The sequence below is a fragment of the Rhinolophus sinicus genome, linkage group LG10 (genome assembly GCF_036562045.2).
Source record: "Rhinolophus sinicus isolate RSC01 linkage group LG10, ASM3656204v1, whole genome shotgun sequence".
Classification (NCBI taxonomy): Eukaryota; Metazoa; Chordata; class Mammalia; order Chiroptera; family Rhinolophidae; genus Rhinolophus; species Rhinolophus sinicus.
Window position 1 is genome coordinate 8,967,246 of NC_133759.1, and position 24,589 is coordinate 8,991,834.

Below are 24,589 nucleotides of genomic sequence, written 5' to 3' on the forward strand. Positions count from 1 at the left end.
TCCATACTGAATCTTTTTAAATGATATTTTAAAACAGAGGGTGAAAGGGATTATGTCACACACATCCAGTTCCGTACTCCATACCACATCCCATCTTTGGATTTTATCCCCCAGAATAAGACCTAACCAGAAAATCAGCCCTAGCATGATTTTTCAGGATGACATCCCCTGCACATAAGCCCTAATGCATCTTTTGAAGCAAAACTTAATATAAGGCCCAGTCTTATTTTTTGGGAAACACGGTATGACCTCATCCACACACGTCAGAACCAACTAGAGAAGATGGATCTTCTGCCCCCTTCCTCCTCAGCCCCTCTGTGCCCCATAAGTGCCCCATCCTCTCAAGCCCCCAGATTTCAGGTTTCACCCAGGAAGATGCCCTGTGCAGATAAGTTCCCCTGCGGTTGAGGGTGAGTCAATGAGCCTGAGCCTGCCACCTGCTTGCTCCTCTGTCTGTGTCACTACCAGGAGCGATGAGCCCAGAAGATAAACCCAGACGAGGTCCACAGACACACATCGCTTCCTTAGATGGGCAACTGACAAGCACGAGCCCAAATCCTGAACTCCTGGGGTAGAAAAGATTTCTACGGGGAAGAGTTGGCCCTGGGATTGTAAACCGAGACTTCTGCAGACGTGAGAGCCAGATTCCAGCGGTCAGCTGGAAATGGCCCTTCTTGTTATTACAAGTTAGGTAGAACCACCTAACTTGTCTTTGTTTTTCATCTTTGCCGTTGCACTTTTAGGGGCTTCACTCTGTTTTCTAAAGGTGTGTGGGTGTTAGAATCACGCTATGGAAAAAAAACATGCCCATAATACACACATCACAGGCTTTTTGTTCTCTATTTCTATGCAAGCCGATGCTTTTATGACTTTCTGAAATAAAGAAAACTGTTACTACTTGCTGCTTGCAATTTCTCTTAGAAAAGAAGTTCTGCTCCTACAAACTCAAAAGGAGAAAAACAACCCTAATTTTAAAACGTATGAAGAGGCAGTTCCAAGATGAGGGAAGAAAAACATCTGAAAAGACGCTCTAAGTAGTAACTGGGAATGCACATTGAACAGCAACAACAATATGTTCACTCTGCAAACAGGCAAATATGTGAGTTTAATACTGAGAATTGGGGTGGGGGAACTAGGTACACTCCCACTCCTGAGAGTGTGTGAATTGGTTCAGCCACATTGGGAAGAGACGGTGGCAGGCTCTCTTGACATATAACGGTTGCATCCCTGTGTCACAGCAATTCCACAATAGTCCGCCCCTCTGGAGAATATTCATGCACGCCCTCAAGTAGGCATCTTGTGGTGGAAATGGAAAACAACTTATGTGTCCATCAAGAAGACAAGGAATTCATCAAGGATGGCATATCCATTCTACGGAATTCTATGCAGCGGTTCAGAAGAAGCAGGTGGCTCTCTGTAGGTACTAACTTTGAGAGATCTCCGGGATAGTTTCTGATGAACACAGGAGATTGTAGACGAAGTGTTCAGTGTAGTGGTATTTCTGATGGAAACAAAATAAAACACCAAGATGACATTATCCATACGTCTAGAAACACATTCATGTTTATAACTGCAGAGAAAAGACCGTGGAAGAAGTCATACCCAAATCACACTGCTTACTTCTGGGAAGAAGTCGGGAGGTAGGGGTGGGGGTGGGGAGAGGGTGGTGGGAGGTGGTCAAGGAGGAGTTTAGTTTTGTAATCGTTGAGTGTTTTACTATAAGGGTGCATCCACGAATAAATTGCATCATTGTGTAATTAACATTAAACATTTTAGGATTCTAACAAGTGTTTCTACCTGTTGAATAGCACACACACAAAAATCGGTAACTTGTCTTGAATGTTAAGTAGACTTTGTGCAAATATATGATTACTTCTCTTTAGAAAGTTATTGTACAACTACCCCATTTGTCAAAATCCCTCATTGTTCATCTGATAGTTAAGAGCAAAGATAGGTTCTCTGTGTTCAAACACACACACACACACACACACACACACACACACACACACACACACACAAACACACCATCACTCATCCTGGGCATAGCAATTTCCACCCGGTGCCACATTGTGCTAACTTTCAGGATGTCTAAACCACATCCAAGCAGGCCTTTCTGATTAGCTGATAACTTTGTTTCCAGGCTTCCGTGCCACCTGATTGTCAACTCATAATTTCAGAGCTGCCAAAACTAAGAGACCTCTGACTTGGTGGTGGAGCCTGGGTCTGTGGGTGTAGCCTGACAGCCAGGCACCTGGTTTCCTGACTCCAAACCACACGGCTCCCCATGTGGCCTCTTGAACATCCTTGTCGCATGCTGTCCGGTCCCTCCCATCAGCCCGAGCTTCAGAGCCAGTGCTGAGGAGAAGGCTGCTGGTCCGACAGGAGTCATCTCAGGACCATCTTCATTACAGTTCTCTCATCTATACCCCATTTAATGGTGGTGCTGATAGTGGGAAGACACAGAGATTCGGAGGAAAAATGTAAAACCAGATGTCATGGGAACTCGTGTATTTTTGTTGATATAACTACTCTCTCTCTCTCGTTCTCCATGGGCAGACCCACTGAAGAACCCAAATGACAAGCTTAGAGTAAATGGTTTTAGACAAGATATTAGAAGATGATATAAATGCCACCTTGGCTTCTCCCAGACTTTGGAGTGACCTTTCCTTTCTGAATCAGACATACCTGATTTGTTTTTTAATTTCAATGAGATGGGGATTTTAGGGTACCAGAATCAAAGCTTTCTTTGGAGCTTCATTTTGTACCAAGGCAGTGCCACGACCCTTCCGGACATTACCCAGGCTGCTTCCCGCCACCTTCCGCAAAGGAGGGGCTCAGCGATACAAGCAATTATGGGCTCAGAGTTGGCCGCATTTCCTTAAAAATTAGGGAGGTGTGCTCCTTCTTTATCCTGTTTTCTAGGAAGGTCCTCATGGATCTTGAACAATCGAAATGGGTTACACTCTGCCTATCCTATTACCCCAAGTTTCTCCTGTGACAAAGGCAGTGTCAGCAGGCTTGGATGCCAAATGCATCCCTCGCACAGCAGAACGGACCTTGCCAATGGCCTTGAGCCAAAACCCTCCATGAGCAATGCCGGAATTGCCGGGCAGTGGATGCCTCTGCAACACTCCTTTCTCTATTCCTCTCTGCGTGACCAGCCTGTTTCAATGCACACATGCTTTCTTTAGCTCTTCCATTGGTGTCACATAAGACCTGCTGGCCTGGGAGACACTGTCTCTTCTCAATGACTCCATGTATCTCTGCTCTGGCCATGATGTGTACATTTGGTGGGAGTATGTTGCAAATTTTAATGTGCCTACAGGTCACCTGGGAGTCTTGTTAAAATACAGGTTCTGAGTGGGCAAGTCTGCGTGGAGCTCTAGAGTCTGCGTGTCTCACAGGCTTCCAGGTGATGCCCATGTTACTGGGCCAGACCCACACTTTGAGCAGCATGACAACGAATTTGGGGGATATGGGGAGAAGCCCCTGCATCGTAGTAGTCACCTGAACAGAGAAGGGTTGTCCAGGCCCCAAGAGACAATGTACCTGAGGGCCTTGTAAACTGTGGTGTGCAGGGAAAATGCTGGCTGCTACGATTACTTCATATTATGTAAATAATATACTTACTTTGGATTCAGAGAGGGCTGGATCTATCCCTCTCACCACTTACTAAGTGGGGGTTTGAGCAAGTCACTCAATCTCAGTTTCCTTAGCTATAAAATGGGAGGTTATCATTTAAATAAAGATGAATTTGCAGATATTCTAAGTCAATATCTATTTACATATTCATCTTCTCTTTGTTCATCTAAATGAATAAAAGTTTTATGTATTGATTTATTTATGTGGGTATGTGTGTGTTTAACTCACTAAACAATTCTGCTACATGCTGAGACTCAAGAACCAGAACTTGGCTAAAAATCCATTCCCAAACTGTCAAATCAAACAACTTAGTTCAGAGTCATTTGGTTTTCTACAGTTTACAGAGCTCTTAAGGAACCCAGAATGATTTATGGTTTGCAACCACAACTCCACGAAGCCAGTGGTTTCAACCAAGCTTCACTTACTCAACCCTGAAATTCAGCAGAAATCTGGGGAAAATCCACTCAAAAAAAAAATTGTTCCCCTGAATCCTTCTGATCACCGGAGCTATCCAGGACCAGAACTTGGAATCCATCCATTGGGGCCAACATTCATCTTTGGCTAAGACGAGTATTCTAAAGAGCTGCTAAATAGTAACAGTGGAACCTGCAGACCTTATTATTTAACTCCAACCCATCCAAAGGATTCTTCAAGCCATGCTGACAGATGACATTCAGACTGGCAGATCCCAAGAAAAAAATTTTCCAATTGAGGAAATTTATATGGAAACGTGGACCATTCTGGCACAAGAATGGCCCATAACTGCCCAGCATCACAGTTTTCTCTCTGCCCAGCGTTGTCACAAACACTGGTTTTGCACCATCTCCTTTAATCCTCACAACCACCTTGAGAAGTGGAGACTATTAGTATTTCCCTTTTACAAAAGAGGAAACTTAGGCAAAGAGCAGTTAATTAGCTAATGAATTTTCAATGAAGTTAAGATGGTAATTTTAACTCTTATTCTTATCTGCACAATGCAAAATTAAGTTGTTAACCTGCTTAGTTGGATCCATGGATTGTTCTTGAATTGCCCTGTGATATATACAAGTCTTCATGATACACCCAAAGACTTATACCCAAAGCTGAATAGCACAGCAATATTGATTATATTGAAAAAGTGTTAACAACCCAAGTCTAAAATTGACTACTGTATATATGACAGTAAAAGGTGTGCAGCCATAAATATATTTTCAAAGAATTTTTAGTGACATGAAAAAGTTCTAATGATATAATACGAATTGAAGAGGGCAGGGTATTTCCACATTCATTTATTTATTCAAAATGGCTGTCAAACACTTGCTTTTCTGGCTTTGTGCTGGGATTACAGCTGGTGTGTCAGGCAGACTTGCTCTTGTACAGCTTACAGTCTGGTGGGTTTGAAAATTTATTGGAAGAAAAAGGCCCCAAAATGTTAGCAGCTGTCTTATCAAAGGGAGTAAGGGTGCCATTTGTTTTCCTTCTTCATCTTACATCAGTTCCACGTTTTCTATATTAATCATGTATTACTATTATGTTTAAAGATTCATTGTTGTATAATTGGCACCTAATAAACTGCTCCTATTTAAACCATACAATTGGGTACATTTTGACACAGAACACACCAGTGAGACCGTCACCGCAATGAAGGTAGCAAGCATATCCATCACCCCCAAAAGTTTCCTTGTGCCCCTTGGTAATCCCGCCCTCCCTCTCACTCCCCATTTAACCACACATCTGCTTTCTGTTACTGTAATTTGGTTTGCATTTCTAGAATTTTGTACAAATTGAAATATATAATATGTACTCTACTTTTTTTTTGTCTGGCTTCTTCCACTCAACATTGTTATTTTGAGATTCATCCAAGTTGTTATGTGTATCAATAGCTGTTCTTTAGTGTTGTTAAATAGTATTCCATTGTACGGCTATATACCATGGTCTCTTAGCCATTCACCCGTTAGTGGACATTTTGGTTGCTTCCAGTTTTTGGCTATTGTAAATCATGTTTCTATAAACATTCATGTCTCTCTACATACATACACATTTCTTTTTATCTTGGGTAAACACCTTGGAGTGACAATGCTGGGTCACATGGCGACTCTATGTTTAATTTTTGAGGAAGTGCCAAATTATTTTCATGTGACTGTACCATTTTTATATTTCTGCCAAGAGTGTATGCATTCATCGTTCCTTCTTTTTCAAAATTACATAAGAAATAAATGCATATCTGCTGCTATAACAACATTTTTTAATTCAGAAATATAGAGTTGAAAAAGTTGAAGTTACTTTTTCTGCCATTCCTTTCCTAATTGCTCCTTCAATTTATTGTTAAAAGTTTGATGTATGTTCATACAAAGCCTTTTCTTTGCATGTGCATGCATGTGTGTACACATGTGTGTTTGCATGCACATGCCTGTTTAAGTGTGGTTCCACGTGCCATCTCTGCACAGTGAAGCCTGGAAATCTCTCTTTGTCAATGCATTTAGCTCTACCTCAATCCTTTGAATTGTTGCTGAGTATTCTACTTCCGTAATCAAGGGGATGTGTTTTTTAACATGTTCAAATATTGTCTACCAGTCCCGTGAAAGAGACAGGTCTCTTTAAAATCTTAAATTAATGTGACACTTGGTGAACTTCCTTTTTCTTCCCATAACTGAGGAAAGGCTGCCCGTGAGAAAGAACTGTGTTTCTCTGGGTTGGTCCCATCCCCGTGGTAGCACCACAGGCTTGGCTGCCCTGGTGGAGAGTGAGAGAATGTTCCATGGAAATGTAATGGAGAACCATGAGGTTAAACCGCTCCGCTGTTGTGTTATGTCTATGCCTATCGCGTGTTTGTCACAGCAGCATTGCCTTTTTTCTGGTCTACTGCCAGTCCTGTACTTGGTGGTGAGGAGGCTCGCTTTGAGTTTAGTCATCCTGAGAAGGGCAAAAGGGCTTCAACTCTTCAACTCTCGGCTTTAGAGATGAGTAAAATTAGGGGTTTCTTTTACCATGTCAGAAAATGTACCACATTTGCCCAATGTGGTGAGAACCTACTCACTTGTTTAAAGCGATAATAATCTAATCTGTGCCTGGAGAGCTCTATAATTTTGTAGTGTCGCCTCTATGTTTTATTTTCTCGTATTTTCTTTGCACAGTCTCAATGTTACTAGGACTACATTAAATGGTACTCTTTATCCCTCCTTCAGCAATTATCTAGGGGCTAAATCATTTTTACTTACATAAAAATTAGGACTATATTGTAATATAATTGTATACCTTACACCTACTCTGTTATAAACATATTTTCATGTTATAAAATATTAATCCAAAAGTTATATTACATCCAAATCTTAATTGTTAATGATTTTACAATATTTCAGATATGGACACATCATAATTGATCTAATTATTCCCTATGATTGATGGATTTTTAATAGTAAAGATTTTTTAGTAGCACTAAGTGAAAAAAAATTATAAAAATCATTTCATTGTGAACAGTGGAAATTAGGTTCTGGTAGCAATACTAAAATTAAGTTAGTTATCAGGTCTTGAAAAAAATGTTTTTTAATTTATCTTCTTATGATAACGCCTGCCTCGTTAAATGCTACTGCTTTTCACCTTACTCACCATCAAGACTTCAATCTTTAGAAATGTACAAAATTTTTACTCATTATTTAATAGCAACTTATGATTACACATTACTTGCTCGTATAGTTGTTTCTGGTAAGTTTGGTTGGTTAAAAGTCTACGTATGTTTAGCCATTGCATAGGGGACCTGAACATCACAGTCTATTTCACACAGAATGTCCCACTATGTGTCATCTGTGGAGAATAAATTAGAGACATCATGACATTACCCCCTAAATACCACACAGTGCATTTCTAAACAACACTTTCCTACATAGCAGAAAGTAGCACTATCACAGCGAAAATTAGTAATCATGCTTTAGCATCATCTAATGGCCTGTATATGTTTAAATCCCCCAGATGTTCCTCAAAATGTCCTTTATAGATTATTTGTCCAAACCAGGACCAATCCCCGCCCGTGCACCTGGTTGGTAACATCCCATCAGCCTCTTTTAATCTAGTCTCTAGTCTTCTTTTTCGTGGAATCTTCTTATTGCAGCCACTGGGCCTGTAGCAGCCCCTCTTGCTTGCCTGTTGTGTCATTTCGCTTGCTGCTCTCTCCCCTGTACTTCCTGGAAGTTATACCTACAAGGTGATTAGACCTCAGGCAAATACCGTTGGCTACTGCATCCCAGGTGATGCTGTGAAATCAAAATGCATGACACCGGGAGGCATAAATATCTGGTTGTCCCACCTTTTGTGATTAGATCAGGGTGATGGCAGTCTGATCCATCCGATGTACAGTTACGAGTATGTTTTATCTTGAGACGACCAGAACCATATTGCTGTGGTTTACTTTGGATCCATATGTATGTTCAAGTCCCATCAACCATCCACCGAATGTCTTTAACACAAGTTGATAGTCCTTTCTTGGATCTACATTTTCACTGGAATTGCGAGGTTATGATTTTCAAAGTCTATCGTCCTCCGTCGAGCTGGCATTCTTCCGTAAATAGAGCTTTAGCTCATCAACTGGAAGTGTCTGGTTACCCTGAAATACTGTTCCGACTGGAAAGATATTAAATGTACTTGCCCTTTCATTACATGGTTTTCATCAACTGAGTTTTGAATTAGCTCATCAACTGAGTTTCTTCTGGCTTCCTCCTCTTTAGTATCATGATGGACTCATGAATTTTCATATATTCAATGAGTGTTTTATTGAATTATTCTTGATGCCCATGATAATACTTTTGTTTGTTTAATTTCAAACAAAATTTCAAAACAAGATTAGTTCAAAATATAACCTTCACCCGTTCTGGAAAGAGGAAGTGCTACTGTCTAAGAGCATGATGGCAAGAATCTAATAAATGATTGCTATCGTTATTGTTTCCATTTGTGTTCTTGCCTCATCTTCAAGATATGGGAGAATTCCAAATGTGGATGTGAAGGAAGCTGCAAGCCTCTGCTGGTGGGGCTACTGACTGTCAGCGATTTAAGCGAGTCACATTCAAGGTCAAGAGCTAGTTGACTGACACATACTTTAAGAAGCTTCCAAGCCATGAAGCCATTAAAATTTTGTTCTTACCTGCAGCAAGAACCCAGACTAGGCTCTCTTTCTTCCTCACATAATAGCTTGTAGAAACAAGAATGTCAGAGCCCATCTTCAGGCGGTTCCCTCAGTAAGTCATGGCTTCCCCACCCTGGTGTGTAGAAGAAACAATGAGACCAAGCATTGTTGTTGTTAAAATAACTGGTGAGGAGGATGTGTGTGTAGAATCGCCTCTCCTGAGTGCCCTCGGTACTTTAGATTTTGCCCCGTGTCACTCTCCTGGTCTTTTCCCTGAGGAGCAGACTCATCTGAAGAGAAGCCCCTCATCCCAGCTCCTTACCTTCTGTGTGGTCACACTGCTCCCCTTCAGCGGAGGGTCCAGGCTGCTCCACAGGTTCCTAGTGGTGCCCAATGGAGGCTCAGAGGCTGCAATTAATCTGCAAGCTTCTCCAAAGCGAGAGCAATATTTAGAAGCAATTCGTACAGCTTTACAGCTCACTTTACCTCACAAGAGCTGAGACCCTATCTGTTTTCCTCACCATTATGACCCCAGAGCCTAAGATGGTGTCTGACGTACACACACACACACACACACACACACACACACACACACACCAAAAAGAAAAGTACACACATTTTAAGAAAAGAAAAACAACTATTAAAATTGTAATACTCAATACATACCGATAACAAAAGATGAATACAAGTCACGTTTGACTTCTGCAATTCCAAGAGGTGCTCAGAGTGGTTACCATCAGCGTAATTTTAATACAGTTTTTACCTTTCTTAAAATGTGTAGACATGTTTTTGGCACCCTCTGTATATATCAGATCTCAATATACATTTGATGAACAAATAAACGAACTTGAGTGCCAGAAGTCCAGAGCTGACCATATATGATAATACCCGCCAAATGGGGAACAAAATGCTTTGACAGTGACTTGTTACCTTAGGCAAGCCACATGGCTGTTTTGGACCTTGGTTGTACCCAAGTCAGGTTTGTAATAAATGATATGAATGTCCTTCAAGGCTTTCAGTTTCTATAAATAGATTTCTTTTTTAGGTAAGGGGTGAGTAAAGTCTTACAGTTAGTGACACTGAAAGATGTATGTGCTAAAGCCTAAGAAAGCGGTAGACCTCAAATAAGTTATATGCTTGAACTTATAATAAAATGTCCATCGTTCTATGTTGTGGTCTCATCTGTGATTCTACCCCTTGTATCTGCAAATAAGCAGGCATAACAACACATACACACCTTTGCAAATACAGTTAACTCATAGGCAGGGTCAACCCACGCATAGGACTTTTTTTTTTAACTTTTATTTATTTAAGTGTATTTTTCCAGGACCCATCAACTCCAAGTCAAGTAGTTGTTTCAATCTAGTTGTGGAGGGCACAGCTCACAGTGGCCCACGTGGGGATCGAACCAGCAACCTTGTTGTTAAGAGCACAGTGCTCTAACCAACTGAGTTAACTGGCCACCCCCTCATATGACTTCTTTTAAACATCCTGCCCCCCTTCCTGCACTCAGTGAATTGGTGGTAAGTGGAATTTATCTGAGATTAGCAGCTAGTTAGAAAAACCTTTAAGGAATAGGCAGATGTGTTGACGGCTTCTGGCTGAGAAAAAACAAACATGCAGCCAACCAAATAGTATTTCTGGGCAGTCTGAGCTTTTGCATTTTAATCAGTGTTCTCGATTTTACTCACAATCCATCTCCCCTTATAACATTAAAGATAAATCCTCCCTTGAACTTTTGCCCTTTCAAGTTTAGATCTCTGAATGGTGTGTGTGGGGTGGGGGGGTTGTTTTTTTCCCCTTGCTTCTTTGCATTCTTTCAAAATAACTAGAACACCCACAAGGTGTATCTGTACTGAGATTTGGAATAAATGTTCCTCCCAGGCAGTCTCTAGTTTCTTGGAAATGACACCTCTCAGCCTAAGCTCATTCCTACCAGGCCAGTGTACTTGGACCCTGTGATAACTAGAGTTATATATTCTTTTCTCTAAAAATAATCCCAAATAAAAGACCCAGAGAAATATGCCCAAATGAGATTCAAGCAGAAAATCGTTGGCTATGGACTAGACCAGAAATCAACTGGGAGACTAAAGCTGAAAATCTCTCCTGGAAACAGAAAAAAACAAAAGTGATTTTTTAAAATTAAAGGGGTAAAGATGAAACTGGTTCCCATATGGTAACTAGCTGTACTACTCCATGTTTATTGCATAACCAGATAAGAATACAACCTTCCCTTCCTCTCCAGAGCTCCCCTTGGACTTCTATCTGGTTTTTGTGACTCATTTTCAAGGTGATTTGTATGTTCCACGGGTGCTGAAAGTCGCACAGTGGTCTTTTAGTGAAACACGCAAGCCTGTCCTGAGTATTCAGACAAAATCTAAAATAAGAAAAGATTCATTTCAGTCAAAGAAAATCTTTGCCTCACAAAGAGAAGCCCACAAGTCTATTATTAGAAAAGTCGATTATTCATGTTGGCTGAGTTTCATCCCCTACAAAAAGCATTTACTAAGATAGGCTTACAATAAATGCCTGTCCACCATCTGCATTCTCTCAGGATTCCATCGTCCTTTCCTTTTCACTCTGCTCTTCCCCACTAACACACACACACACACACACACACACACACACACACACACACACACTCATACATTCACGCATATGCTTATACCCATATGCACATATCCATACACACATACACACACCATACACAACACATACGCGTATATATATGTGCACACACATACACTCATGGACACACACTATTCTTTCATTCTCTTGGCATAATTTCTTGAATAAATTATCACTTGCAAGTGCAAATTTTAAAATCTACATGAAATCTTTATTTTCTCTCTCTAAAATGACAGTGGCTGTTCGTGATACTGTGATTCTTAGGGACCATTAGGAGCCATGCTCTGTCATTAGCATCTAATGAATGGGTCATTCCATGTCAAGTTTCCCAAATTCTTATTTTTCGAAAAGGAAGTGAATTTTATTTCAATTCTTTACACTCTTTAATAAGTATTCCACATAATGTTCTCTGTGAAAGATTCACATTCATTCATTTATTGCCTTTTGCCATTTGAAAATGAGAACCAGTCCATTGGTGTCTTTTTGTTGGTGAAAGATAAAAGTAAATCAGAGGCTTCTGGAGGGTCAGACATCTTTTCGACAGCTGTGAATGGGCTGGAAAAGTTAGACCCGGCTTTTAGGTGAATCGTAAGATGAAAAGTTAGCACTGCATAGCACATTTTTTAAAAATACAGGAAGAGATTAATTCCCATTTCTGCCCCACATGTTGTACTATCAACTTGCACATTCACACAGAATCAAGTTGCTGCATTTTGTTTTTAAATTCAATTGTTAGAGCTATTTTTATTTTTCAGCTGTAAATAATTTTTACAAGGAGCAATCCCTCCAACTGCGTATTTCTCAGAGAGCGTCCTAGAGGCGCGTGAGTTCAGTGGCTTTATCACGAAGGTGGTGAAGTAAATGAACCTCCTGCGACAACCACAATTTACAACTTTGAGTGAACTCAGACCAGTTTCTTTCTATAGTAAACATCCCATAACAAACATTTGCAACCTCAGGGTTCAAATCAACAATTCTTAGAATAGTGTTTTTCATGATGACATTGCAGGAAAACTCTTTGCTCTCTGAATAAAGACAGACCCAATTGTTTGATGATGAGATAAGATAGCAATCCAGATTTAACAAAGTTCACTATTCTTTTTGTTTGGATCTAAACAAAGACACTTTCAAAGCAGTTGTATCTGTAGTTTCTCATTCTCTCAAGATCTCTATTTTTAAAAAATTAAGGTTGCTTTTTTATGTTTTAGTTTTTATAGTATATATAGCATATAAGTACAGTTTACAAAATATGGCATGTGATTTTAAACTTTGCAAAAGGAAAAGATATTGGGGTTATTAATAAATAATCTCCATGGCACTAGGTGAAAGTGTAAGCCAGTGCATTATTTAGTTCACCTATGACCTTGCATGCTTCTCTGTCACCATGTTTGCCCCAGTGGTCCTGTACAGCAGAGTTGCCCAAATCTTCCCTTGACCTTGAATAAAATGTTGAAGGACTAATTCGTATTTTGGCCAAAGTGCTTATATTTGCAAGTACGCATGGAATCTTTGAGAGTAAAGAAGAACAATACAAGATAATTTTGTTGTGAGCCAGTAGGTGCTTTTGTCTTGACAACATAACTTGACAGTTGTTGAAAGAGCTATCATAAATATAGTAGCTGTTATTTTTAACCTACTATTCATATATTTAGTCACTGTTCTTGGAAATGGATGTAAATTAACCAGTATTTTTTTTTCCCTGAAAATTGACTGTGTAAAATGCCTTAAAAAAATTATGGCCCATTGAGTTAATTTATTTCGAAAGAAAAATGCAAAATTAGCAGGCATTGAAAACAGCATTTCCTCGATAAAATGATCATTGTGATTAACTAATTTGAAAAATCACAAAATATTGTCTTTTACACATGAAGACTGAAAACAAATGGCCTTTCAACATATTTGCCCAATAAAATCTCTAGCAAGTTTTAAAAATTTTTACTGTAAGAATTTAAATATGAATTTTAGCCCATTGGGCAATTTTGTCAATGTGATTAACTTCTAAGTTGTTTTAATTGATATACCTCTCAGTCCATAAAGTCCAGTGTGCAAGAACCATCACTTTGATTTTCCAAGCTATAGTAAAATTTTTATTTTGAACTCTCATTTTGTGGGGAAGGAAGAAGAGAGTATCCATCAATTTGTACCCCACTCATCCAACCTTCCGCAGCTTTTCCATGGAGTTGGTCTAAATTTCAGTAGGAGAAAGGTCTGGAGATATCAGAGTTATTATGCTTTAGCTGTTGCTGCCACTGGTTTTTTGTTATTATTCCAGTTAAGAGGAATGGGACCGAGGGAGTAGCTGTGAATGAAGAAAAGGGGAATGGTGATTTTAAAGTTATTTCAGGAGATATAATCCCAGCATATGCTGGAAACAGCAGGAGAGAAAGGAGAACTCATAGACGACTGAATCATCTCATCGGTGGGTGGTGATAAAACGATTAGTGATGGAACAGGAACGAGACAGACTGGCAGCTTCTGAGTTCTCTTTGGCTGTGTTGAATTGAAGTAGTTGTTAGGACACCCGATTGGAGAAAACCTGTGAGTTCCTGGAAATATAAGTTGGGTATGCAAGTGAGAGGCATGGCTTGAAGGTGCCGATTGGCTGGTCATCCTCATATATGACAGATGAAACCGTGGGAAAGAATGGAATTCAGACAAAGGGGGTACAGTGTTAAAACAAAGCAGCTGAGGAGAGACTTCCAAGGGACATCAAATTTCAGAGGGGAGCAGAAGCAGAGCCAGCCATGAAGACTGAGAAGGAACAGAAAGAAGAGAGCATAATGGCAAAAGCCAAAGTGTAAAGGAGGTGGTCCATACTGTGAAATGCTGCAACGCTGACTGAGACGAGGCATTTGGCAACCAGCAGGTCGTTTGATGGCTTTTGCGAAGTCTGTTTCAGTAGAGGGGGGAAGACAAAAGCCAGACTGCAGGACGATTGACAGGTGAAATGTGCGCAGTCAAGTGGGGATACTCTCTCCAGGAGTGCAGCAAAAAGAGAAGGAAAACGTTTGGGTAGCCAATTATAGGGAAAGTTTGGACAAAGAAAGGGTCAGTTTGGAGTCAACGTTTGTCACTGTTTTGGTTCATGTTTCATCTGGGGGAGACTTGAGCATGATTTTAAACTGAGGAAGGATCAAAAAGAGAGGAAGAGAATGAAAATATAGGAGCTAAAATAAAATCTTGAGGGATACTTGACGGAGTTGAGTCCCAAGCCGCAGAGGCAGAAGGAGTTGGGTGGGACCATGAGAACTGGGTCACTAGCCTTGGACACAAGGTCCTCCTCAGAATCAGTAGGGCAAGGAGAAGGTACATGGGTGTTCTAGACGATAAGATTCTCATGCTCAGATTCTCTGTGCAGCCCCATGATACTTACCATTCATGTAGTAACTTTGCTCTCTATTTCTGGGAAAGGTGGCAATAATAAAGCATGATTGATAATCGCTATTCTCAAAACAAGTCACACCAAAATGGATATACACCTTTCCCATATAAGGTATTCCCTGTAATGCAATAAAGGAAATGAGGCTCGTGCTTGTAACGTTCCCGTATAGTATACCTTTGTATCCAAAGACATATGCCAGCTTCCTGTTTAATTTTGCTGTAAAATATCAGAATGGGATCTTCCCAGTGAGCCTAACTCAAATCAGTCAGAAGTTTTGACAGGACCTCACCAAGCTCAAACATTCCTCTTCAGGGAGGTCACGAAATGAGTTATGAAACAATCCACCAACCACAAGTAAAGGCCTATCGTTGGCTTCCCCCACCCCACCTCCAATATGGAAGGCCTGGGGCTGCTCAGCCACCTGGAGAAAAAGGAAGAAAGCCAACAACAGAGGGCTGCAACTGAAGTGAAAATATCCAAATGCTCGCAATCGCGTTTGGAGTGAAGAATCAAAAGGAAAGGGTGTGTTCCCTTGGGTGGTTTCTATCCCGCTATCTTGGTGACCTGAAATTTCTATCTCAGTTCTTATTTAAAGAGAACAGAAATGAGACCTGGAAGAAGGAAGGTGCCTGGCTTTGCGGTGAGCACATAAAACAATGGCAAATGTGTGAACAAAGGGTGTTTTTGTATCGGCTTTTATTTTTTCTTTGTATCATTAAATTATAAAAGTAATGCCTGCTTAACAACAAAATTCAAACTACAGACCTGTATAAAGTAGAACTCAACCACCCCTAGTACCTACCACCATTCTATGACCCCGGTCCAGATTTGGGGCTAAGCATCTACCTTTCCAAATGTGTCTGCATGTGGATATATAACAAAGAAAGTGGGATCTTACCATGAGTAATCTTCTCCAACTTGATTGTTTCATTTGATTAAATATCTTTCCACGTCCATGCACATGGATTCTTCCTTGCTCTTTCTGACAGCTGCAGAAAAATCCACTTTATTGCAGCATAACTTAGTCATTTCCCCTGCCAAAGGAACATTTAAACAATCTCAAGATTTTTAGCACGTCAAAACCGCAGTAAACAACGCTGTACACACATCTTCGCACCCTTGTTTTTCCTTAAATAAATTCTTAGAAGTGAAGGCAAATCGCTGGGTCAAAGGATGTGTCTGTTTTCAGTTTTGATTGTAATTTCTAGTTTGTTCTCCAAAGAGTCAGACTGCTTTATCCTCCTACCAAAGTTTTTAAGAATGTCTTTTCCTCATGCCCTAGGCAATGCTAAATGGTGCTAATCTTTAAGTATTTCCTCATTTATTGATCACTCACTTTGAGCAGAAATGAGGGGTACCAAGCGAGCTTACACTTCCAGAAAAGCAGAAGGGGGGTTGTCTGCTGGATTTGAAGAGGAGGGAGAGGGATGAATGCTTGAGGACTAGGAAAACTTTAGGAGACAGTCACTTGGGTGAGGTGACACGGGAGCTGACCCATAACACCTAAGCAGCTGTAAAGCCCAGAGGAAATTGAAAAACAGTAAAAAAAAGGTTTTATGAAGCCAATACAGTTAGTTATGTGACTTTTCTAGTTTTGAAGCAAGAACAACAACAACAAAAAATGGATGGCTGGATGGATTTAAGGTTGGAATTGATCAGGTTGATGTTGTAACACAGAATTACCTGGTGAGAAAAAGAAACTTCTCATGGGTGAGGGATGACATGGAGGTCTGGGCTTGGGATCAAAAGAGGTGAGTTAAGGAGAAAGGATGAGAGAGCAGCAGTACAGAGAAGGTTCCAAAGATCACCATTAGGTCCCAATCAGGTCAGAGGTCAGAATTTAGGAAAGTAAAGGAGCTGGCGCAGGGCTCAGATAGTTGGTAATGATCAGAGAGGATCATTTCTGAGTTCAAGATCTCAGCACTGCAAGGGAACAACTGCAGGCGACGATGAGGGGTGAAATAGAGCTAACGGTGGCTAGAGAGCAGCAGGCAGAGCCAGGACAAAGTAGTGCTAGATGGGCCATCATCAGGGATGGCAAGACAGAGGGAGCCAGATGTCACAGGCCTCGCATGTGCTTGAACGAGTGAATGGTCCGCAGGTCGGTGGAACATGGTTGATGGAAGAAGGCAGCAGTGGGTAAGAAGAGACAACGGTTGGTGGAGGGAAGGGTCACTCAGTTCCTATGAAGGAGGTACACACCACCAGTCCCACCGTGGGTATGTGTGCTGAAGACAGGCGTGGTGGAGCAAGAAAGCACCCTCTTGGAGGAGTGTTTAAGGAAAAAGCTGAGAATCTTAGGGCACCAAGTAATGGAATGTATATTCTACAAGGCACAGAGGAAGCTGGAGAGAGCAAGTGGCGATTAGGATTGCTAACAAGCAATTTGGGGACCCCAAAATGAAGAAATGAGGATCAGGGGGTTTGAGGATCAGGGCATCAGAAAATGGCAAGGAGGATGGAATGGTGCTGTGGAGCTTCCAGGTGAAGGTACTGGTATTCCCACCCACCACCCTGCCCTCCAGCACTGATGAGAGCTAGGTCATTGATCCTGTCCATTCCGTAGGGGCTGGGAAACCATGCACCTAGCTGCTGGCCTCTGCACATTCACCCACATCCCAGCCCCTCCATCAGTTAGCCCCGTCACCTTGCAAAGCTACCTACCCTCAGTAATCCCCCATTTTGTCCCTACAAAAAGAAGAGTAGCAATCGTAGTATTTATCTCAGGGGGTTGTTTTCAGGATTAAATTAAATATTACATTTTAAACATGAAGCATTTATTCCTGAAACATAGTAAGTGTGCAATAAATGATAGCTATCTTGCCACATCATAGAGGGTATATATATATATATATATATATATATATATATATATATATTCATTTTAAAGAAGTGAATCTTCCAATAATGTAAATTCTAAGTAAAAAAAGGACACTCTCCACACAGCGACAGAACTTTCTTATGTGCATACAAGCAGAGACCCTAGTAAAAACGAACTCCATGATTTTAATGGTTTCTCTCACACAAAATCAAATATAGAAATTCATACTTTAAATCTCTTAAAAACGAAAAGTTGTTTCTGTCCTATACATGCAGATATTAAAGTTTGTGTTGTGTCCTGGTTTATACTCAGGTCTCACCATTTTAAAGTAAGACCAAATTATGTCAGATAAGAACAATGAGGGACCATTTATCTCCAATTCTAATTACTAAAGGTATCGATTCTGTGCGTGTTTGACGTTTAGAGTTATCCTGCACAGGTTTGTTCGTGATGATTGGATAAAGCTGTCCCCACCACATTTTTCTTCTGCCTGCACTTGATGGCACTGGGTAAGTTTTGCAGACTGACCGAGTCCAGGTCAGATAAAGTCATCCTGGAAAGGATGTCTTCTCTGGGTGCCTCCCATGGGTATCTTAGCATCAATGGTGGCACTAAACCAGATATGTAACATCTTTAGGACTTTTAAAACCTTTTACTTGCAGTATTTATACACACATATATAGGCATTTAAAATTTTTAACTCTTTAATGAAGTTATATATGTAAGAGTACAGTTCAAAGCAATCATCCAGATTATAAAACAGTATTACCACACGACTAGTGCCCCGGAAGTCCCCCTTTGCTCCCATCTGGACAATAATTTACTTTTATAGCTCCTTGGTTTTTAGTCTATTGGGTTATTTTTCCCCTCTTAAGGTAGTTGTTTCTGCTCATGAATTATTCACCAATAGTTTTTTAGCAAAGCAATGACATTTTTTGTTATATTAACTCCTAAAAATAGATTCTAAGCTAATATTTAAGCTCTTGGGGTTTGTTAGGAATTCACGAGCCACACTGTTTCAGGTTATGTTCTCTCTGCCCTTTCTACTTTGCTTCCCCAAGCTAACGCTTGCCACCACCTCAAGATTTTATTGCGGGATCTTCTTCAATGACTTGAAGCCCTAGATTGAGCAAAGAGCCCCCTATCTGGTTTCCCAAAAGGTGACCATATTATGTGGACATGAACTTGTAATGGGTCTATCTTTCATACTACACAGTTAGGAGCCTGGAAAGCAGGGACCTTGTTTCAATCACCTGTGGGCTTATTATGGCCCAACCCTTGGTGGGGGACTCAGGTTGATGATATAATAAAGATTCCCTCCTTCCAGGAGCTTGAAATGTAGTAGTGGGAAAGACAAACAAGCATAACTTAAGAATGGCTTTCCTTTTGCCTTCATTGTATTTACCCATCCCACTGAGGAAACCATTCATGAACACAGCTTGAACTGGGCCGTTAGGGGCTTCCAAAGCAGAGCCTTTGTAGGCAGAACTTTCTTTCTTTCTTTTTTTTTAATTTATTGGGGTGACACTTGTTAGTAAAATTACATAGATTTCAAGTGTACAATTCTGTATTACATCATCTATAAATCCCATTGTGTGTTCACCACCCAGAGTCAGTTCACCTTCCATCACCATATATTTGATCCCCCTTACCCTCATCTCCCATCCCCCACCCCCTTACCCTCTGGTTACCACTAAACTATTGTCTGTGTCTATGAGTTTCTGTTTCTCATTTGTTTGTCTTGTTCTTTTGTTGTTTTTGGTTTATATACCAAAAACAGTGAAATCACATGGTTCTCTGCTTTTTCTGTCTGACTTATTTCGCTCGGCATTACACTCTCAAGATCCATCCATGTTGTCACAAATGTTCCTATATCATCTTTTCTTACCGCCGAATAGTATTCCATTGTGTATATATACCACAACTTCTTTATCCATTCATCTATCGAAGGACATTTTGGTTGTTTCCATGTCTTGGCCACCGTAAACAAAGCTGCAATGAACATTGGAGCACACGTGTCTTTATGTATAAATGTTTTCAGATTTTTTGGGTAGATACCCAGGAGAGGGATTGCTGGGTCATATGGTAATTCTATTCGTAATTTTTTGAGGAACCTCCACACTGCCTTCCATAACAGCTGCACCAGTCTGCATTCCCACCAACAGTGTATGAGGGTTTCTTTTTCTCCACAGCCTCTCCAACACTTGTTACTATTTGTCTTGTTGATGATAGCCATTCTGACTGGGGTGAGGTGATATCTCATTGTGGTTTTCATTTGCATTTCTCTGATGATTAGTGATGTTGAGCATTTTTTCATATGTCTATTTACATTTGTATGTCCTCTTTGGAGAAATGTCTCTCCAGGTCCTCTTAGGCAGAACTTTCTGAGTAAATAGAAGTCTGGTTTCCATTTTCTAAGATGGGATGCAGTGGGTCATCACCTTTACACAGACAGTAGTCTAGGTAAACATTTAGTAAAGATCACAGATCTAGGAGGGCCCACACTCCTCAATAAGACACTAGTTTCGGGACTCCATCACTATGTACCTCTTTCTGCAATCGACCCTTCAAATAATAACAAATGTAAATGTTCATCTCAGGACGCTTCCATGACTCACCTGATGAAAATTCTGGTTCCGTGCTCAGGACAACCTTCTCTCCCTCACAATCATCACACCCACCTACTATTCTCCCATACACCTTTTAAAGCCTGGCCTAAATGCCACTGCCTCCTGAACTTTCAATGGAGGCGACCATTCCCTCCTCTGAGCTCCCATACCACTTATTGTCTGCTCTGAGATGGTTTTGCAAGCTTGCATTTTCCCTTGACTTGATTATAAGTTCATGGGTGAAAGGGACAAATCGCATCTTGATCATTGTCCCCTTCCCCACAGTGTCTTTCATGTGTCCAGTTTTCCGTGAACAATCGCTGAACGTAAGGACAGAGCTTGTTGGTCGAATTCACTCGTCTCTGTGTACATGAGGGTGTGGAATAAGGATTTGGTACATGGCACCAAAATTTTCTTCTACTTCACAGGAAGCTATTCTTCACAACCAATTCCTGACTTGTTTTTAGGTAGGCTTAATTATTGTTAGGGTCTTGGTGTTTCCTTCGGGGTTTTTTTGTTGTTGTTTTGATGTATGGAGATTTATCAGTGAAACTAATCTATCATTTGGGCTAAGAAATTAGCGTCATCCACACCATCTTAAAGGGAGTTGTAGTATTTTATGGTGAACCACTTCCTTGCCTGACCTCCTTTAATACGTGCGATAGGGATTTTACTAATCTAATTTGTCAGCACCCTCGAATACTCTGCCGATCACTAGAGCATTTTGAAACCAACTGACTGAGGGAGCAAACAGCCGAAGATTTGAAAATAGCCTCTTGCCCCTAGAGACCCATTCAAAAGCTGTAGGTCCTGTAAAGACTTTTAATCCTGGGTTCTTCCCTTCTTTAAGGCCTTGGCTAGTTTCTCAGTTGTATCTGGGCAGGGCGCGGGGAGATGGAGAGGACCCTGATAGTATTATATGCAAGATGCCATATTCCAGAAGCTTTGCTTTTCTCAAGATAATCCCCCAAATAATTTTCCCCTAACAATTTCCCACCCACTACCAGTTCCGTGTTTCTCATATTTTCCTCTTTGCCATATGTATGACTTTCAAGATTTTTGCCTTTTCTGTGTACCACCTGTATTTTTAAACCATTTTAAAAAGATATCTCCTCGTTTTACTTAAGTAAACCCTCCTTTATTCCCCCTACCTAACCTCACCCCAAGATCTGTAGAGTAGGGGGAGCCGAGGCTTCCCGAATCCCTCCACTGCTCCCCTCATATTCTCACGACCAGGGCCACAGAACCTTGCTCACAAAGGGGGCTTTGTAAATAGTGGCAGAATGAGTGAATCTGTCGACGCTGCTAAGACCATGATAACCTTTCCATTCTTCCTTTTGCTGAGTCTAGCTTGTAAATGCCCTGAAATTGGTGGTCCTGGTGTTCTGACTTGTAATTTATACACTCAAAAGAGTCTCATTTTGTAATAATCTAAAATGATAGAGTTGGTCTTCATTTTATTTATGTTGAACTATGACAAGAGGTATTTAATGATCATGTTTGTATTCCTCCCATCCAATCCTTCCAAACCGATGTGTGCACACATACACTTTTAAAATTGTCACAGCAATTTAAAAAAAATAGAGAGACGAAGAAGCTCACTATTAAAGTCGGGTGGAGCTGTTCTCCCTCACAGCTCGAATTGTTTGCTTTGGTGATCAACCCAAGCTAGTAAACAACCCAAAGCACAAGTTCAGCCTTTTCATGAGCCAAATTCATCAATTTAAGACCAAAATACATGTTCATATTTGCTGACACTGTTTAGACAGCTTATGTAACAATATTCAACTCAGCTGGATAGATTGGCTAAAAGCGATATAACATCCTTAGTACAGAAGATTTTAGATAAAAATAGGATTTTAAATTAAAATAACTAGCTGAAGCTGCTTTGCGGAACTTAAAAAATCCCCAAGCCACAAACATACTCACAAATGAAATATTTGCACTATCCACCCACTGCTTTGGTTCCCCTACATTAATAACACTCAGCAAGCACAGGAGTTTGCCTGTAAGAAAATACACTTAAGTCTCCTTAGAAATGCAAACTGATGGACAACTTCATTTACTTAAATGTCCTAAAAGCGCTGATGAGTTTCCTTCACTTGGATCCACACCACCTAAAAAGTGACCTTCTCTCTGTGTGAATTCAATGAACGTCTACTGTAGTAAGAAAGGGCCAAGGATTAACTATTGGAAGGGAATACGTCTAGCCCATAGTAGCACTAAATAATGGCAACTATTATTATCAAATTCAACAAGCACTCACTGACCAGAAATCTGGGCGATGGCATGGTAATGTAGAAATTTAACTGAGCTTAGGAGGGAGTCATGATGGCGGGCAGGGGTTGAGAACCTGCCCTTATAGACCTTGGAGGGAGACAGAGATTCTGCCCCGATGCCACTGGGAAGCCAAAGTGAAGTTGAGCGTAGCCAAGTCAATGCCCCAGACCATCCTTCCACGCCTGGGTGTGCTCCGGGTTACACACAGGGGAGGTTTGCCAGCCGTTCTTGTCGTTGAGGCCTGAGATCCTTTGATGGGCTACTGCCTGCATCATATCCCTAGATCATCTAAGCGGACTCCTGACTGTGCCCCAAGACTTTGCCAAGCCCCATCCAAATTGGCAGACTTCTCCCCCCCCCCCCGTTTTTCAACAGTCAGGGGACAATCATAACCTCCCCTAAACAGAGGGCGAGGGGCCTTATACCTGGAGGGGTGAGGATAAATTTGGAAGGGAAAGCACTGTAACCTGTGTTTGGGTGGGACATCATGAGATTTGCTGCCTCTCTCACTGGACAAGACCCTTACTTTTCTGAGCTGCCTTTATTTATCTGAAAATACTATTTCCTTCTAGCTCTTTCTCTGCCTGAATTGAAAGTTATCCATTTTAATTACTTCCATTTCACCATCTTGACCATTTAACTAATAAACATGTTTTCATCACTGCACCTCCTTTGTCAAAGACATCATCCCTTTAAGTTAGCTTTAGTCTACAGAATTTATCTGCTGCCACTTTGTTCTAGCAAGGAAAGTCTCAAGTTTAAAAAGCATTGAGTTCAGATCTTGGGACAACTAAGCTGTGTACATAATTTGGTATATCATTTACATTAAATAAAATGCATGTGGTAAGAAATGAAAAAGAAAAATGAAATTCTTGAAACCAGAATGACTTAACACCCACTGTACCAAAATAGTTCACATCTGCTTTCTGGTTTTGCTCTTGAAAACATTTGTATTAGTTTTATCACACCCAAGCTTCAGATGCCCCCCACCCAGCCCTCTGAGGTCTTGACCATGTGACCTTGGCTCCCAGTCTCTTCATCCATAAATTAAGCAACTGGAACCAGGTCTCTCCGATCCTTTCTAGACGGTTAGGTCCCAACTGTGATCTATTTTACATTGCTCTATGTAGTGGCCAAAATCAACATAAACCCAAAAAACATTATCTCAGTTACCGTATCTATTCATAAGTCAGGGCTAACGCCAAACACCTCTCCGCAGTTTGAAGTCTCCCAGACTCTCAGAAAGCTCCCCGCTCTGTGCTCCGTATTTCAGTGTCTATAGCACTGAGCCCACGTCTTAGCTTATTTTTGCCTCTCCAGTGGCTGCATCTGGCTCATAGTTTCTGTCTTCGGAGCTGAAATGCCCACTCAATGGCTGCCACCCACCCAGCCCCAAACTCCTGGTATTTGCAATAATCTATCTCATCCTACCCCTTTGCCTCTTCCAGGGCATTGCTTCTTAGAGTTGCCCGCGATCACTCCCGAAGTGCCGGTGAAGACGGCAGATTCCAAGGACCCAAGTTAGGCTTCGTGATGCAGAATTTCTGGGGGTGGCGCTCACCGCAGCACCCTGGTGATTTTAGGCATAACAGTTTGAAATTCACTGCTTTCAACGACTTCGTTAGTTTTTTGGGGTTTTTTTAATGGAAAAGGTGTTATATTGGAGATTTTTTACTAAGAATAGAAGAGGGGGGAAATGGGCGGGGTGGAGGCAGGGTCACTCAAAGCTCTCCGGGAACCTGGACGCGCTGGTGCCGTCGGCCTATCTCGGCCAAGTAGCAATTCCGGGAGAGAAGAGAAATAAGTCTGGGCCGTGCGCGCCCTACACCCCAAGAGACCGTCGAAAGGTCGGGAATCAGCCGTCGAGGTAACAGCCCTGGGGGCCGCCAGGCCGTGGGAAGCGAGGAACAAGCGCTTCGCAGAAACCCAGCCTTCGAGGCTCAGCCGCACTTAGTTTGGGACCCTCAGGCCGCCGCTCCCCTCCCGTCACCATTGGCAACAGTGGCCGCCCCGAAAGTCAGCGTGGCGCGAGTAGGTGGGACTTCCCGGCTCTGGGAACCAACGCGCGTGCAGCGATCGGCCGGTCACACTGCACTTCCGGTCGTGTGATCTTAAGGACCAATAAAAGTGAACAA

The 24,589-nt window shown here is 41.3% G+C and overlaps 2 long non-coding RNA genes across 3 annotated transcripts; both read right to left on the bottom strand.

The window, feature by feature from the left end:
* On the bottom strand, positions 1 to 10,939 carry LOC109443541 (uncharacterized). Its single transcript, XR_002136699.2, has 3 exons — positions 9,057 to 10,939; positions 8,753 to 8,867; positions 1 to 1,501 (listed from the first exon to the last, which is right to left on the bottom strand). It is a non-coding gene; the product is annotated as an uncharacterized LOC109443541 (long non-coding RNA).
* A 2,497-nt stretch (positions 10,940 to 13,436) lies between these two features.
* LOC109443542 (uncharacterized) lies at positions 13,437 to 24,585 on the bottom strand. Of its 2 annotated transcripts, none has more exons than XR_002136700.2 (3): positions 23,886 to 24,585; positions 15,643 to 15,778; positions 13,437 to 13,661 (listed from the first exon to the last, which is right to left on the bottom strand). It is a non-coding gene; the product is annotated as an uncharacterized LOC109443542 (long non-coding RNA). The 2 variants fall into 2 exon arrangements; XR_012489588.1 differs by having other exon boundaries at positions 23,628 to 24,585.
* Between the last annotated feature and the right edge of the window lie 4 nt (positions 24,586 to 24,589).